The sequence below is a fragment of the Rana temporaria genome, chromosome 12 (assembly GCF_905171775.1).
Source record: "Rana temporaria chromosome 12, aRanTem1.1, whole genome shotgun sequence".
In the NCBI taxonomy this organism is placed as follows: Eukaryota; Metazoa; Chordata; class Amphibia; order Anura; family Ranidae; genus Rana; species Rana temporaria.
In genome coordinates this window covers 45,111,549-45,128,601 of record NC_053500.1, presented here as the reverse complement: position 1 = coordinate 45,128,601, position 17,053 = coordinate 45,111,549, and the positions used below count along the sequence as shown (strand labels likewise).

The following is a 17,053-nucleotide window of genomic DNA, read 5'->3' as shown; positions in this document are numbered from 1 at the left end:
ACCCAAATGGGCAGGGCATTGCACTACATAGTTGTTGCTTTTATAAAGGAATGTTAGTGCCCTCTCTGAAATCTTGGAAAGCCCCGGTCAATTCTACAATACCATTATATAAAGCCACATATCTCTCCCGTTGGTGTATTGCTAAATTTGTCAAAGTGTGGAAACTATGGCTTGACTTTGCCTCCACTAATGCTGCTCAAGAATAGACAGTTTATCTGATACACGTTAACTACTCCTTCCATGCTAACACCTGCTAAGACCCTCCTGACGCCCCTATAGTTGACCCATAGTATTCTAGGCCTAGTACCAGAGCTCCCTATTGGGAAACCTCATCTCTATCGACGACGAGTAGCACATTCTCCTTTCATAATTTCTCCAAATGGAGTGGCTGAGCAGTGATGTTTTGACGTTTTATTGGCCTCGTTTTTGTTCTTTTTGTTTTTGGTTTGTTTTAGTGTTGCTTACAGCACTGTTGAGTCAGATAATCTGTTAGGTAGCAATATATTTGGTATTTTTTTTGAGCCGGGAATGCCCCAAGGTTTATAAAAAATCAAAAGAGAATAAAAAAAAAGGAACGTTAACCCCTTCTTGGTGGCTGTGGAAGCACGGAGGTGGATCTTATCTAGTTTTATCACATAGATATGCGTTGCCGTTTTGTCTCACGAGTGCTTTCTGTTTCACGACCCCTGCTCCTGGTCTCAAACTGACAATCAGGAGTCAGTAGGATGGCTCCCAATTATGTGACAGCCAATCACGGTGATTATATGATCAGATACAAACAACATATAGTGCACACATATGTAGGTATCCCCATGCATGTCTGGAGAAGGAATATTTTTTTCGGGTTGTTTTGTGGAGGGTCATAGTAATAGGAGGTTTCTTTGTTAATGAAACACAATCAGGAGATATCCAATAAAATTTGGCACCAAATGAAAGCCAAATTTATCCTAAAAACCACAGTATAGTTGTACCTTGGATACACTAGGTAGTTGCAACAATATGTCGTTTTAGCAACACCTGCCAACATTTCCTTCCTTCTCTTACTGAGAAAAATAGAACTCAAGTCTAAGCTTACCCGGGGCTCTGGACTCTTCCCATATGCAAACTCTGGTGCTTGGTGATTGTCCCAGTGCTGTCACATGCTCCTCCATACCCTGCACAGAATGGCATAGGAGCGATAGAAGGATATGTGCTGCTGGGTAAGGCAGCATTAAAACAGACCTGTTACTTTGCCTTGCATGGCAAATCAAGCCCAGTAAATATTGGCTTTAAAGGTGCAAACATAAGGGCTGTCACCCTGGTTCTTGTGTAAGAAAATGAGGGTCACCACCGAAAGAGTCAATAAAATTTAAACAAAGTGCAGGATGGAAGTTTATGCTGCACTCCCTGCATGCTTGCTTCCGTTCTAGTTAGGGACTCTCGAACAAGTATAGCCTAAATCTGAAAGTCAGCTATATAGACTACACTTTTAAAAACAGGTCAGCACTTGCAGCTTTCATTCCATATTTCCGCCCTCCGAGTTTCACCAGGTAGAAAAGTCCTTTAATGTAAACCTGTCATTAAAAAAAAAATATGGGACTGACAATGCTAATCTCCATTCTAAAATGCTAGTTGCTTTGGTCTAATCCTGATCCTGTGGCTTTAATATTTTATGATCCACTGACCTGAACCATATATTCAGATCTAGAAAGTAATGCCCTCTACACACGATCGGTTCGTCTGATGAGAACGGTCCGATGGATCGTTTTCATCGGACAAACCGATCGTGTGTGGGCCCCATCGGTGAAAAAAACTAGAACCTGTTTTAAAATTTTCTGATGGTTAAAAAACCGATAGATTTCCCGACAGACAATCGTTTTTTTTCTATCAGTCAAAAATCCACGCATGCTCAGAATCAAGTCGACGCATGCTCGGAAGCATTGAACTTTTTTTTTACGTCACCGCGTTGGAGGCAAGACTGATGAAAGTCAGCTTCATCGGATATCTGATGAAAAAATCCATCGGTCCGTTTTCATCGGATGAACCAATCGTGTGTACATGGCATAACAGCAAAATCAAAACTCCATATTTTGCTCTGAGATATTAACTCAAATTATTGAAGCAAGATGGTCAGCATGGCAGCCCGGCAACTAGAATAGGTAAAAGGAGAAGCCAGCAAATGCAGCCTTCATTTTTTTTTTCATAACAGGTTCCCTTTGAGGAAAATACATTTCCAGTAACATCACTAGGAAGGTATGTGTTGGGTTTAGTTTTTTCAGGTACTCGGATTACCTGGCTCCTTGGTTCTGTCCTGGCCTTCCTTGCACACACACGCTAGTTGCAGTTTTCTTTCAAATAGTTTTTATTAGTATTTGTCAAATAGAACAATACAACAGTATCAAATACATTAGGGTATACAGTGCAGAGTAACGTGTGGGTTCTCAAAGAGGTTAATATCGAGCCACATACTGCACCAGCTATACATTCATCAGGTAAATGTCAAATGAACATCAGAATATAGTTGTGTTAACATGGGGGGGGGGGAGTAAAGAGGGGGGGGAAGGAGGGGAAGGCAGAGAGCATCAAGAGTTTACCAGTATATTCAGAGGGTAAATCAAGTGGTCTTCTGGCCATTATACCAGACTTGCCAGGGATCCCAAAGGGTTAGCACGGTGGAACAAGAGTGTTTTCTACGTGCACTAGTTGCAGTTTTCTGATTCAAAATCCGCTCAACCACAGATTCTGCTCTGCAATGTCTCAATGTAGACTAACAAGACCATGCGTAAACCTCATTTAAGCAGATAGCTTGTGTTAGACTAGAACTGTCATTGATAAGACACTTTTAGATGTACCAAGAATGCAAAACAAATTATTTAATGGAAGTGTTCAGACAGCCAGCTAGATAAAGAGAACTATTCATCTTTTCAGATAGCAGAAGCATTTTCCATGCAAAAGCTAATATCATATACTTTGTTTTGTAAGAATGATATATTGTGATAATAGCCATTCCGTTTGTGGTAGCCGTGGTCTTGCAGTATATAATATTTCAATGACTGTGCACTGATAAAGAATATCCTGTGTTATGTAACATCCATCATCAAAATTAAATTAAAAGCTAAAGCTATCCAAAATGGACATTCTAGTAATGGGTGGGTACTGTTGGGATAGATCACATGCCAGTTTCTTATAGTTCCTCAAGACTCCAGTGCTGAGATTTCCTAGGCATGATTATTGTGTCTTCCTCATTCATATGACCATAATGAGGATGTCACATATTTACTTATATCAGACTCTTAAAGCTGAACTTCCAGCACAAAATGTTCCTTTAAGATATATTCCTTAATTGACACAAGAGATATCAATTCACTGTGTGTGCTCCAAATACCTTTGCAGATCAAGGTCTTACCTTGTAATGGTAGCAGTGACATCATCACTGTGTTGTATATAGCTTGTGCAGAGAGCAGAGCTGTGGGAGGGAACCAGCCAGCTTCACCCACTACAGGCTGCCTGTAGAAACCTACAGGAGGGGGCGGATACAAGACCACTCACCCTGCACAAGGAGAAAGAGCAGCAATGAGCGGCCTTTATTACAGGAACCTCACATAGGATTACTGCACAGATCTGGAAGAAATACAAGAAAGAATACGCAACTCTTGTATTTAGACAATATTTACGCCATCTTGGAGTTTCGTTTTTAAAATAATTTTCAGGTCCTGGGCAAACCCGTTGCTAAAACCAATACTTTGAGGGTCAGTGGGAAAAATATTGCTTACAATGTGAAGAATTGATCCCTTAGTGGTGGTCAGAATACCACCCTTACAGACAGCTGAAAGATCATTGGTGCCAAGAAAGTGGCTATACCAAGTGTTGTTGACCCAGGAACTTTGTAGGCACCATTAAATGGTAAGTTAATTGACCACATCTCAATGAACCCTTGCCAACATTTGGTGGAACCCTACATTTTTGCATAACCCTGGTTGGAAATGGCGGGCTTACATTAAAACAAACCGATTTTGGAAATGTGACATCAAAGTTTGGCTTTATAATGATGAATACAGCAGACTGAATGAAACTGTTGGTGATATCTTACCAACAAAGTGCTTGAGAGAGGTATAAGTAGCCAGCCTAAAAAATCTACAACTTATGACGGTTGAGCTGAAATTGATCATTGCCCTGCCTAATGAAAGCAAATTGATTGAAAGAGATGGTGGTTAGTTTGTGTGTCAGAATAAGATGTAAGATTCTACATCAGCATTTACATTCGTGTTTAGTGCCAACTTTTCATAGGCGTTGATTGTAAAATTCCAACTTTGCAAAGCTTTAACTTGGTATTGGTGCCCAGTGAAAAAAAAGCAAAAAAACTTTGCATTGGTGTGCAGGGAGAAGATTGCATTGGTGCTGATGGAGAAGATTGCATTGCATTGCATTGGTGCTCAAGAAGATTGCATTGGTGCTGATGGAGAAGATTGTCTTGGTGTGCAGAGAGAAGATTACATTGGTGTGCGGGGAGAAGATTGCATTGGTGTGCGGGGAGAAGATTGCGTTGGTGTGTGCGGGGAGAAGATTGCATTGGTGCTGATGGAGAAGATTGCATTGGTGTGCGGGGAGAAGATTGCGTTGGTGTGCGGAGAGAAGATTGCGTTGGTGTGCGGGGAGAAGATTGCATTGGTGCTGATGGAGAAGATTGTCTTGGTGTGCGGGGAGAAGATTGCGTTGGTGTGCGGGGAGAAGATTGCATTGGTGTGCGGGGAGAAGATTGCGTTGGTGTGCGGGGAGAAGATTGCGTTGGTTTGTGCGGGGAGAAGATTGCGTTGGTGTGCGGGGAGAAGATTGCATTGGTGTGCGGGGAGAAGATTGCGTTGGTGTGCGGGGAGAAGATTGCATTGGTGTGCGGGGAGAAGATTGCATTGGTGTGCGGGGAGAAGATTGCGTTGGTGTGTGCGGTGAGAAGATTGCATTGGTGTGCGGTGAGAAGATTGCGTTGGTGTGCGGGGAGAAGATTGCGTTGGTGTGCGGGGAGAAGATTGCGTTGGTGTGCGGGGAGAAGATTGCGTTGGTGTGCGGGGAGAAGATTGCGTTGGTGTGCGGGGAGAAGATTGCGTTGGTGTGCGGGGAAAAGATTGCGTTGGTGTGCGGGGAGAAGATTGCATTGGTGCTGATGGAGAAGATTGCATTGGTGTGCGGGGAGAAGATTGCATTGGTGCTGATGGAGAAGATTGTCTTGGTGTGCGGGGAGAAGATTGCGTTGGTGTGCGGGGAGAAGATTGCATTGGTGGTAAGCAGTGAGTGTGTCCAGGGGAGTACAGGGTGCTGTGCCTCTTAACTTCTCCATCCTCAACCCCAAAGTGTCTTGAAGCTATAAAAAAATACATTCTGCTCTGTGTAACTTGTTACATTACACTAGTATTGATTTTACTGTGTTGTAATATATGCCCATATATCTACACTGATAATGACTGTTTTGCTCCCTTTAATCACAAGTACACAGTAACAATTTCCTGTGATGATGAGCGCTGGCGGCTGTGTCTCAGCAGGGAATATCGCGGCGAAGGGGTTAATTGGTTTGGAAGCACACATCAGAGAAAAGGTGGGGTGTTGCTATGCTGTGCCGTAGGGAGGGGTCTGCTGTGCGTTCTATATGTGCATGTGGGGACCTGCCGCTGGTGGAGGGGGGATTAATCCCACAAGGGGTCATGAACTAGCAGGCAGAGCTCTGACTGCGTTCTGTATGTGAGCTTGTAGCCAGCTCTGCATTCAAGTTAAGGGGTTACTATCACAGTTTGTGGGCTTTGTATGTGTCGGGGAATGGCTGTGATTTGGCAGTAGTGAACATCCTTCGTCCTTCTTACTTTGGGATTTGATAAAGTGTGCGCTATTGTGTGTTGGAGCTTTTTGTTTCCTTGCACCAAAAAAAGTTGTTCGATCTTTGTTCACACGACTTCTACGTGTTTGCCAGCGAAGGAGTTAAAACTCCCAGCCTCCACCCCTCCAGCATGGCCTCTAAAATTCTTTATACAGCTGTCCTAGGGCAATGTATATTTAAGAGACGGTGGATGCACCCCATGCTTTCATTGTACTAATATGAGCTGCACAAGTTCGACTGGCTTTTGTGCCCGAACATATCTTCTGGTACCCCCAGTTCTTATGAGACACTGACTGACATGCATTGGGATAGGGTATCTGAACATAAAAAAAAAAAAGTGACCTTTTGCAGCAGTAGTTTAATTGGGGTTTTAAGCATCTACAAGTGGAGGAACCCTCAACATGTCTACATATGCATAACGCTGATTATATATATATATATATATATATACTTACTAAACCCAGGACCCTGTATTCACTATTTTTGGTCTCCCACAGTAGACAGAACATGGAAATACAAGTATTTTAGCAAATATAAACCGCTAAATACCTTTTCTTATCAACAGCATATAGCAGTCTTGTGATCTTCTATCAGTGTCCAGCCGAGCACTGGTTAAAGCTTGTAGGAGGAGTTTTCATTCTCCTTTTGACTGTCCTATGAGGTTGCATGACCCCTGACCTTCTGTTTGGACAGTGCTGATTTGCCCTGTTCTGTTCACATGCACCCTCCCAAAAAGAAAAAAAAACTCTTTAGCAATACACACCAAACTGAGCACAGTGCCCCCAAGGCTCTGTACTATCAGCCAATGGATTGGGGACAGTAAAAGAAGGGGACGATCATAGAAGACAGGATCAAATAGAATTTTTACACAATGTGAGTATAGCAAGCATGCTTTAATGCATATACAGAAGGATTTTACTGTTGTGGGCTTAGAAACCAAGGCTCAACAAAATCCGGGCGCCCAGTCGCATTTGCGACAAGAAATTGTGACCTGTCACCCATGGAAGCTTAGGCCTTCAGATGGCCGCAAAGCCGCGGCCTCAATTACCTGCTGGCGCGGGCCCGCTGCGCGTTCGCCGGTAATTAAGGCCACGGCTTTGCGGCCTTCACAGAAGGAAGCTTAGGCCTGCAGAAGGCCACAAAGCCGCGGCCTCAATTACCGACCGGTAATTGAGGCACTCACAGATTTTCCAGGATTCTGAGAGAGTGGAGTGCGGAGGGTAGGAAAGATCTGCTTTACCAATAAAAAATATCTGACGCTAGGCCCTTTCTTTTTAATTTTGTTTTGTTTCTCGCATTTCAGGCCAAAAAATGTGTGCTTTTCTGAATCCAGCACTCATGTAATTACCACATCATAGTGATTGCCTCCTGTGTAACAGGCTAAACCTTTTTTTCTCACAGGTGTAATTATTGTATTTGCTTGACTACTGGCATGCAAGATTTTCATACATGAAATACTCCTGCGTTCTTTTGACCATTTTTGCTTCAGCCTATTTTCGGAAGGCATCTAGAAATGAAGAGGTTAAGCTTGTACTTGTTTTGCCATTATATGGCAATGCTGAAAGTATAAGAATGTATTTATTATGCAGGTATTTGGCACAGAGTATGTTAACCTTATACTTGTCCTCTGTTTTTGCATTTGGCGATCTTGTTCTGCGGTTAAGATTCCTCTTTTTCAATGTCTGGGTCTCTTTCTTTTATTGTGTAGGTGTCTGGATTTTGAGTATGTTTTCACTTGATCTGTAGGTCTCCCACTCCCTGGGTGTCACAGACTTCCTGTAGACTGCAGTGTTATTAATACTTCCTGTGGACTTCTTTGAGGTGCACAGTGAGGGGCTTCAAGCTGGTAGTTGTCTCATACTAGTCCTTCTACTCAAGACACTCAAGTAAAATCCCTTAAGCCCCGTACACATGGCCGGTTTTCCCGACTGGAAAACTGCGAGGAGAGCTTTTGGCTGGGAATCCCGCCCGGTCTGTATGCTCCTCGCAATTTTTCAGACTGGAAAACTGCCCAAAAACCGCCGGACAAAAAGAGAACCAGCTCTCTTATTTCCTGCCGGGAAAACCGGCAGATTTTTTGCCTGGCGGTTTTTGGCAGTTTTCCTGACCAAAGCTCCATCGCAGTTTTCCTGTCGGGAAAACCAGCCGTGGGTAGGGGGAAAGACTGACCAGGCAGGTTCTCGACTTTCCCTTTGGGATTTCCGATGGGAACTTTTCCAGTTGGAAATCCCGCACGTGTTGATTCTGCCACTGTCTGGGTATTTAGAGGTTACAACTGAACTGATTATGCCGGTAAACCCTACTCTCGTACTTTAGGTATGTGGTTCTAGAGATGTTAAAAGCCAAACAAATTTTGACACAAAACTGCAAAATTACAACTTCTGTTGGGTTTTAAATGCTATTAGCATCCTCTATCTTTTATGCCAGATTCTGACACCCTTATGCCTTGTACACCAGATAGGAATTTCTGATAAACAGTCTGATGGAATTTTTTCATCAGAAATTCCTATCGTGTGGGCCCATAGGATTTTTAAAAAATAAAGAATAAAATCCTATAGGAAATTCCGATCGTCTGTGTGTTACTCCGTTGGAGAAAATTCCTACGCATGCTCAGAATCAAGTCGACGCATGCTCGGAAGCATTTTTCTCGGTTCGTCGTAGTGTTTTTTACGTCACCGCGTTTTGTACGGTCGGAATTTTGTCTGACAGTGTGTATGCAAGACTGATGGAAGACAGCTTGATCGGAATTCTTTAGTTTATCAGAAATTCCTATCGTTTGTACAAGGCATTACATGGACACAGAGAGCAATACAAAAACGACTCACTTTTATATCTTTTCATGTGACAACACTGAAGAAATTACACTTTGCTACAAGTAGTGCGTGTACAACTTGTATTACAGAGTAAATTTTCTGTCCCCTTAAAATAACTCAACACACAGCCATTAATGTCTAAACCGCTGGCAACAAAAGTGAGTACAGGTTAAAATGTCCAAATTGGGCCCAATTAGCCATTTTTCCTCTCTGGTGTCATGTGACTTGTTAGTGTTACAAGGTCTCAGGTGTGAATTGGAAGCGGGTGTGTTCAATTTTGTTTTGTTTTATCGCTCTCACTCTCTAATACTGGTCACTGGAAGTTCAACATGGCACCTCATGGCAAAGAACTCCTAGAAAAATAGAATTGTTGCTCTACATACAGATGGCCTAGGCTATAAGAAGATTTCCAAGACCCTGAAACTGAGCTGCAGCACGGTGGCCAAGACCATACAGCGGTTTAACAAAAAAGGTTCCACTCAGAACAGGTCTCGCCATGGTCTACCAAAGAAGTTTGCACGTGCACATGCTCAGCATCATATGAAGAGGTTATCTTTTGGAAATAGTCATATGAGTGCTGCCAGCATTGCTGCAGAGGTTGAAGGGGTGGGGGGTCAGCCTGTCAGTGCTCAGACCATACGCCACACACTGCATCAAATTGGTCTGCATGGCTGGTGTCTCAGGGGGAAGCCTCTTCTAAAGATAATGCACAAGAAAGCCTGCTAACAGTTTTCTGAAGACAAGCAGGTTAAGGTCATGGCTTACTGGAACCATGTCTTGTGGTCTGATGAGACCAAGATAAACTTATTTGGTTCAGATGGTGTCAAGCGTGTGTGGCGCCAAACCAGGCGAGGAGTACAAAGGCAAGTTTTAGTCTTGCCTACAGTCAAGCATGGTGGTGAGTGTCATGGTCTGGGGCTGCATTAGTGCTGCTGGCACTGGGGAGCTACAGTTCATTGAGGGAACCATGAATGCCAACATGTACTGTGACATCCTGAAGCAGAGCATGATCCCCTCCCTTCGGAGACAAGGCAGTATTCCAACATAACGCACTGTTGCAGATTTGCACTACAGTCCATTTAACATGGTTTCCCGAGGAACATGCTCTATAATGCAAATCTGGAAAATGCGAAAAATGCATAGATGTGAATTAGGCCTTACTGTGATTATTTGGGGTTGATTTACTAAAGGCAAATAGGTTGTTCACTTTGCAAAGGAAGTTGCACTTTGCAAGGCATAGTGAATGAGGTGAAGCTCTGCTGACTTCCATCATCCAATCATGTGCAAGCAAAAAATGCTTTTTTTCCCCCTTGCACTTGATTTGGTATTCGTTGTTAAATTAAACCTCATCTCAATTCCCTTAACTCTGGAATAAATTCCCTTGCAAAGTGAGCAGCCAATTTGTCTTTTGTAAATCAACCCCTTTGTGTCTTCATCTAATGAGAATAAGCTCTGGTTCTTTTGTGATTTGGTTCCAGAGCGGCCTGCTCTAATTTTCTATTTTATTATTGTTTTTTTTTTTATTAACACTCAGGTGTCTTTACATGCTTTTATACATTTGGATGTTAGACCAGCCATTGTCAACCAGGGTTCCTTCACAGTTTGCTTGGGGTTTCTTGAGCTGTGGCTGCTTTGACTTCCCATCTGATGGTTCCTGCATAGTATGTGGACCAAAGACATTATTTCAGTTATTTTTATGTAAGTGTCTATAGGAGATTCTTGCCACCACTGTAGGGGGGCATTATTTTCACTGACCCCTGATCAGTTGATTTTGCTAGGGGTTCCCTGAGATCTTACAATTCAATAGTTCCTTTTGGGGGTAAATAGGTTGAGAGAGGCTGTGCTAGACCTTCTCTGATTCCTCTGCTATTTGGCTCCAAAGAGGTTAAGCCTCCTCCTGACTCTTTCAGTATCTGTTTCTAGAAAGATTATGTTTTGAGTCCTTGGGTGTCTGGATCTGAAGAGGTTAAGTCTGCTCTGATCCTACAGGTGTCTGGTTCTGGAGAGATAAGCCTGCTCTGATTGTACAGGTGTCTGGTTGTGCAGAGGTTAAGCCATCTTGGTGTCTTCAGGTATCTGGTTCTAGATGGATTATTCTTGCCCTTTTTTCTGCAGGTGTCTTGATCTCACGAGGTTATGCTTGCGCTCTCATTTCCTGCATCCTTAGACGCTCCTGGTTGACTATTTTTAGAACCTCTATTTTCAGTTGTGTCACATTAACCTTTTGTCTGCAGGAGAGGCCAGGGCATCGTGGTTTACTCTTAGATGCATCGTCAGAAGACAGGGGTCATGTTGTGTGAAAGGTTCAATCAAAAGAAACTTAAAAAAAGGGGAGCTGCGGTGGCTCAACGTGATTGGCACTGCGCTGACAAGCCATTCACCTCTGCAGCTAGGGGTTCGGATCCCGGTCTCGGCTACATGTGAATTGAGTTAGGTGGTCTCAGCCCGGCTCCCGGTGGGTGCGCTATGCGAGGTAAGCCTGTGCTTAGTACGCCCACCTCCCTCCCACAAAAACCATCACACTTACACGCACTCGAAATTGGGTTAACATGCACGCACTTTGACCACGCGGTCTCTAAAAAGAGAGGCAAAGGACTAATGGGGCTGGTTGAGCGGGCTAGATCCTCTCACTCCCTTATAGGGAGTCCCTCTGCCCCGTTGGGCTTCAAAGCGGAGCAGGTAGGGCGGGCTGTGTGGGAGGACCCCCTCACACACCCGCCATTGCCACCCGGGGCATGGAGAAAGGTGGCAGATTGCCTCTGGGGGAGGCCTGCCTACTCCCAACTCCTGCAGTCCGGCTCCTCTCTCGAGTACACGCACAAAATACACTTTAAAAAAAAGAAAAAAAAAAAAACTTAAAGAGGAAATGCAGTCTGCTCACATAATTTGTAATAAAAGCATCTTTGCCATTCTGAAGCTTCCCTCCAACCACTTTGCATATTATTTTATATATACTGTGATTCTGTACTTGCCAAATATGCTACAGAAATCTCCCTCCACTGAGTCGGGCTGCAACCATTTTAACTGTGGGCAGCTTAAGCTGCTGCCTGTTCACTTCCTGGATTTACACAGACACACCCCCAGCTCTGCAGCTCTCATTGCCCCCCCCCTCCTCGCAAACTCTGACAAGAGTTGTGCAAGATCTCATAAGTCTAGGCTAATGATTAGACAAGAAAGAGGAAGTGGGCTGTATAAGGTATTTACTGGCAGAAAAAAAATGTTTTACTATCCAAAGTTAAAACAACATTCCTGATCTGCAAAACTATTTTTACCCAGCCCAACTCGCCAAATTTCATTCACAACAATCCCAGTCACCGTTGTTTGTCTATGAAATCTATTTTCTGTTACCCCAAACCAATTTCACATATGTGGTTGCCGATGAAGGAAAGGCCGACGATTTTATGCTTCTCCCTCTCCTTATCCTTAGATATTTGGGATAGATTGGCGGGGACCCACAGATTTAAATCACCCCACAACCCATTAGCCCCCCCCCCCTGTGAAATAAGGAGTTCACCCCACGCCACACCCCCTCTGCGTTTGCATGGTGGTCCAACAAGGGCTTATTGCGGATTGCAGACCTCTGCGACCATAAGGGTATGCTATCCAAAAGACTGTTGATGGAAAAATACAAATTTTTGGATTCAGAACTCTTTAGATATACTCAAATATGCCATTATATGCAAACCCTATCACGCAATGGTGACCTAAGCACTGTGTCACCTATGGAAAATGTGTCGTCAATATGACAAACTTCAAGGTCACATATTGGCAATTTACACTATTTTAACATGTGTCAGAAAAACTGACTTGTATAACCCAATGGGAACAAGATATCCAGGAGACCCTGGAACTAGAGGAATGGCACTCGATGGCATTGGCAGCTTCTAGGTTACTGATCAACACTTCAATTGTAGAAGCAAATTATAAGGTTTTATTGAGGTGGTACTTGGTGCCAGCGAGACTGGCCGCTTTTGTTCTAGGAGCTTCTTCAAAGTGCTTTTGGGGCTGTGGTAAGGAAGGTACAGTATACCATATATGGTGGCAATGCCCCAAAGTACGAAGATTTTGGATCAGGGTCTATAATTTCATTTATACCCTCACCCAGACCAACCTGGCCAAGTCCCCAAAGCATGCCCTCCTTGGCTGCAAGGTAGAGGAGGCCTCCAAAACCCAAAGACGGCTCCTTGCGTTCATTGTATCGGCTAAAATCTCAATAGCTAGGATATGGAAGTCATTAGTCATACCAATTGACCAACTTAAAGTGGATGTCCGCCGAAAAAAAATATATTAAAAGCCAGCAGCTACAAATACTGCAGCTGCTGACTTTTAATATCGGCACACTTACCTGTCCTGGAGTCCAGCGCCGTCGACAGCAGAGGACGAGCGATCGCTCATCACTCTGCTGCCCCCACCGCCATCCTCGGTGAGGGAACCAGGAAGTGAAGCGCTCCGTCCTCACTGTCTGGTTCCCTATAGTGCATGCGCGAGTCGCGCTGCGCCTGCTGACTGGTTCCCGCTGTGTTCTGGGAGCTGTGTTTCCCAGAACACAACGGGGGGGGGGGGGATTTTTATACCCTACCTCAACTGAATAGATGGCAGATTATCAGTATTTAACCACTTGCTTACTGGGCACATAAACCCCCTTCGTTCCCAGGCGAAATTTCAGCTTCCGGCACTGCGTTGCTTTAACTGACATTTGCGCGGTCGTGCAACGTGGCTCCCAAACAAAATTGACGTCCTTTTTTCCCCACAAATAGAGCTTTATTTTGGTGGTATTTGATCACCTCTGCGGTTTTTATTTTTTGCGCTATAAACAAAAAAAGAGCGACAATTTAAAAAATATATATTTTTTTTACTTGTTGCTATAATAAATATCCCAATTTTTAAAAAAAAAAAAAATTTCTCAGTTAAGGCTGATACGTATTTTTCGACGTATTTTTGTAAAAAAAAAAAAAATCGCAATAAGCGACTGGTTTGCGTAAAGTTATAGCGCCTACAAAATGGGGGACAGAATTATGATTTTTTTTCATTATTTTTTTTTACTAGTATTGGGACTGCGATATTGCGGCGGACGTATCGGACACTTTTGACACAATTTTGGGACCATTCACATTTATACAGCGATCAGTGCTATAAAAATGCACTAATTACTGTATAAATGTGACTGGCAGGGAAGGGGTTAACACTAGGGGGTGAGGAAGGGGTTAAATGTGTAGCCTGGGTGTGTTCTAACTGTGTGGGGGGAGGGGACTGACTGGGGGAGGTAACTGATGCTGTGTCTCTATGTACAAGGGACACAGATCGGTCTCCTCTCCTCTAACAGCACGTGGAGCTCTGTGTTTACACACAGAGCTCCACGTCCCTGCTGTTACCGGCTGTGTCACCGACGATCGCGTGTACCCGGCGGACATCGCGGCCGCCAGGTACACGCATCGGCTCCCCAGCGATGCGGCGGCACAGTGGTTACCCGCCGCGCGCCCCCCAGTGGCGCGCGCGGTTAATGCTTTCAAATGATGTCCAAAGACGTCCACTTGGCACCTGAGAACCGCGCTGTTGACGTCTTTTGTCAATAGCGCGGGTCTCAAGTGGTTAATCTGTATGCTACACTGTCTATGACAACTATACACTGTTAAATATCAATGCCATTGTTCTTACTCTGTACTGTGCAAAAAAAACTTGAATAAAACATGATTGAAAACAAAGTAAAAAAAAACAATGGCAGAAGATTTAATAGATGGAAAGTTGAAAAAATGGCTGAAGGTCCACTTTAAGTTTGAAAATCTTTGCTGGGAGTGGTACATTCATTTTGGAAGCATTATGGATGCAGATCATACTAACAGACACTGTTGCCTTTAGTAAAAGCTTTATACTTTTCGGAAGATACCTGTTTCAGCACACCTTTCATGTCACTGACTTTTTTTTTTTTTTTCGGCTTGGGTTTTCTAAACTATTACTCTAGGAAATGTGTTTGAAAATAATTGGCATATCATGCGTTACTACGTGCCTACAGATTATTTACTTGAAGACGTAGGCATATCAGTCATTGTCCTTCGAAGAATTTAGGTTCCCATTCATACACAATCGAAGGCCAATTTAATAGGAAGAAAACTAGAGCTGAGCAGCAGGCAAACAGAATACACATATGGCAAAGGATTTGCAACTTTTGTGACTTGTCAATCAGGTCAATGACATCACATTTTCTGCAAGAATTGTGTACACCCTAAAATGACCTTCTCTTAATTGCTTGAGTGGTTGAGTAGTTAAGCAAAAGACAACTGGACAGGGCTGACACTATTCGAATAAACAACAATGCTGTGTGTTGTAAGCCCACAAATGTACATAGAAGCTGAGTGCATATTTAGCAGATCAACAAGTATTTCACTTTTCTTGCAGAGTCTTTAAAGTGGTTCTAAAGGCACAAAGTATTTTTTTTTTTTCATCTTAAAGCGGAGTTCCAGCCTAAACAAAAAAAAAATAAAAGTCAGCAGCTACAAATACTGTAGCTGCAAACTTTTAATATATAGACACTTACCTGTCCAGGGTTCCCACAATGTCGGCACCCCGAGCCGATTCGCCCATCGACTTTGAGTGCAGGTGCTGATATTTCAATTAAGGGAAACTGGCAGTGAAGCCTTCAGGATTCACAGCTGGTTTCCTACTACACATGCGCAAGTCGCGCTGTGCTTGCTGAGTGGTTCCTTCTGTTTTCTGGGACACACACAGGTCCCAGAAGACAGTGGAGGGGGGGGCAAATCACTCTGGAAATGATGTGAAGAAGATCAACGATGGAAAAAAGGGTAAAACAAACACAGAAAGAAAAAAAGTTAGCCAATATGTTTATAAGATGCATGGATGGTGTAAAGTCTTATATGTGGGTGGAACTCGGTTTTAATGCATTAAGATAAAAAAACTGTGTGCAGCAGCCCCCTTAGCCCCCCCTAACACTTACCTAAGTCCCATCTGGATCCAGCAATGTGTGCATGAGAGACTCGGCTGTCCAGGAACTGTCCCTCCTGATTGGCTAAGACACAATAGCTGGCGTCATTCGCTCCCGCTGCTGTTAACCACAGCCAGTAAGCCAATGAAGAGAGAGGGGGTGGGGCCGAGCTGCGGCTTCGTGTCTGAATGGACACCGAGCAGCAGCTCGGCTTGGGTGCCCCTATAGCAAGCTGCTTGCTGTGGGGGCACTCAACAGGAGCGCCGGCAAGGGACCAAAGAAGAGGAGGCTCTGGGCTGCTCTGTGCAAAACCACTGCACAGAGCAAGTAGGTATTACATGTTTGTTATTTTTAAACAAAAAAAATTTTACTTTAGTACCACTTTAGAGAGAGAACTCATAGGGAAACATGCATATATTGCAGAGATGTATGGCATTTTTTTAAAATGTTGCTTTGCCCCAATGTTTTAAGAAATACAGTGGTGTCCCCTTCCCACCTATATCCTTCTGACTTGGCAGTGAAGTCACAACAACACACTGATAAGCATTCAATTCTACTTTCTCCTCCTGTACCTTGTCAACACACGGAGCAGAGACCAAATGGTTTTCAGCATTGCTCTTCCTATGCCAGGCTAAGGCCGACCATAGATGAAGGAATTTTCATTCAAAATCGCTTGATTCCCGTTGATGGGGGAATCCCTCCATTGTATTCTCCCGGCAGGGGAAGGAGGGGCTTGGGGAACCCGTCCCTGCTGGGAGAACACAGTGAGCAGTAGTCACGTGTAAAATCCGTCAGGCTAGTTGTATCTAAGTAGATTGTATACAATGACGTACCCCCAAAGGGGAAACTTTAGGAGGTCTGGTCTCCTACTACAAGCTTGGTACACCAAATCTGAATGGATATAGAGAGGTGATTCTGGAGTTTGGCTTGAAAGCAGTATACAATTGCATTAAATGGTGCTTTTATATCTTTGTGAAATGTTTCTTTAACCTCAGCCTATGTTTTTGGATTGTGGCAGGAAACCCACACAGACACAGGGAGGAAATATAAACTCAATGTAGATATTGTTCCATGTAGATCAGAACCCCAAATCCAGAGGTGCATGGCCAGGCCACTTAGCCACCATTCCCTAGTATGTGATTTAGAGGCATTCATCATTTTGTGTGTGTGTGGGGGGGGGGGGGCTTGTCAGAATTGCTGTGCTGAGATGATATAGGATTAGCCGTGCCCAGGTTCTTACCCTATTTTTTTTCTTCTTTTTTTTTTTAGAGCGACTTTTAGTAAAGTGAGACAAACCAAAAAATGGAAGCAAGAGTGACAACTGGATCGTAGAATCGTGTGCACCTATCCTACATACCCTCCTCCTCTTACATTGGTTCTTCCTGTCCACTGGTATTTATCTTTTATTTATTTTTTTCAACTTCATCTGTGATTTTGATCTAATTTATCTTTATAAAGTCC

At 43.6% G+C, this 17,053-nt stretch overlaps 1 protein-coding gene across 3 annotated transcripts in view; it reads left to right on the top strand.

The window, feature by feature from the left end:
* The window catches only part of THRA (thyroid hormone receptor alpha), a 286,969-nt gene that overhangs the window by 80,635 nt on the left and 189,281 nt on the right, over positions 1 to 17,053 (top strand). For 2 of the 3 annotated variants that reach the window (XM_040331865.1, XM_040331863.1), the window contains exon 2: positions 16,862 to 16,984. The exons of the other annotated variant lie outside the window; for it this stretch is intronic. The gene's annotated coding sequence lies outside the window, so the exon portion shown is untranslated. The remainder of the gene's footprint in view (positions 1 to 16,861; positions 16,985 to 17,053) is intronic. 3 annotated transcript variants of the gene reach the window in all.